This window comes from Bison bison, unplaced genomic scaffold (genome assembly GCF_000754665.1).
Source record: "Bison bison bison isolate TAMUID 2011002044 unplaced genomic scaffold, Bison_UMD1.0 scf7180017864524, whole genome shotgun sequence".
Taxonomy (NCBI): Eukaryota; Metazoa; Chordata; class Mammalia; order Artiodactyla; family Bovidae; genus Bison; species Bison bison.
The window spans coordinates 5,391,164-5,391,746 of NW_011495075.1; positions in this window are offsets into that span (position 1 = coordinate 5,391,164).

The window sequence follows — 583 nt, forward strand, 5'->3', positions numbered from 1 at the left end:
GAGCCTATTATACAGAGTGAAGTAAGCCAGAAGGAAAAACATAAATACAGTATACTAACGCATATATATGGAATTTAGAAAGATTTTTCTTTATTCTAGTTTACCAAAAGGTGCATTCATTTTTTCCCAAGTATTATAACTATTGGGAAATATTTAAAATTTTGTTAATTCTCTCATTAACTAGCCTGTCCTCCTCATTTAATACAAATATATGTCCTCCAGTTTAATACACAATGTGGGGACATATATTTTTATACCACTATCCCTATATCTACTCCTGTGTGTGTGTTTATGTGTGTCTATATCTAGTTATTTCTCCGTACTGGAAATATGTTGTGTAGTATTTTGAAGCTTGTCTTGCTTAACAATAAATCACTGACATTAAAACAAAACAAACAAACAAAAAAACACCACTGACAATAAAACCTTTCCCTGGAAGCCATCAGAGACTTTGGGTCTTTTGAGAAGGAACCCTCTCTTCTCCTTGCCTGGCCCCACATTGGGCATCTTGCAGGAAACACCAGTTTCCTTCATCACGACCTGGTGTCAGGAGATTGGTTTGACTGTGTATTGGGCAAGTGGA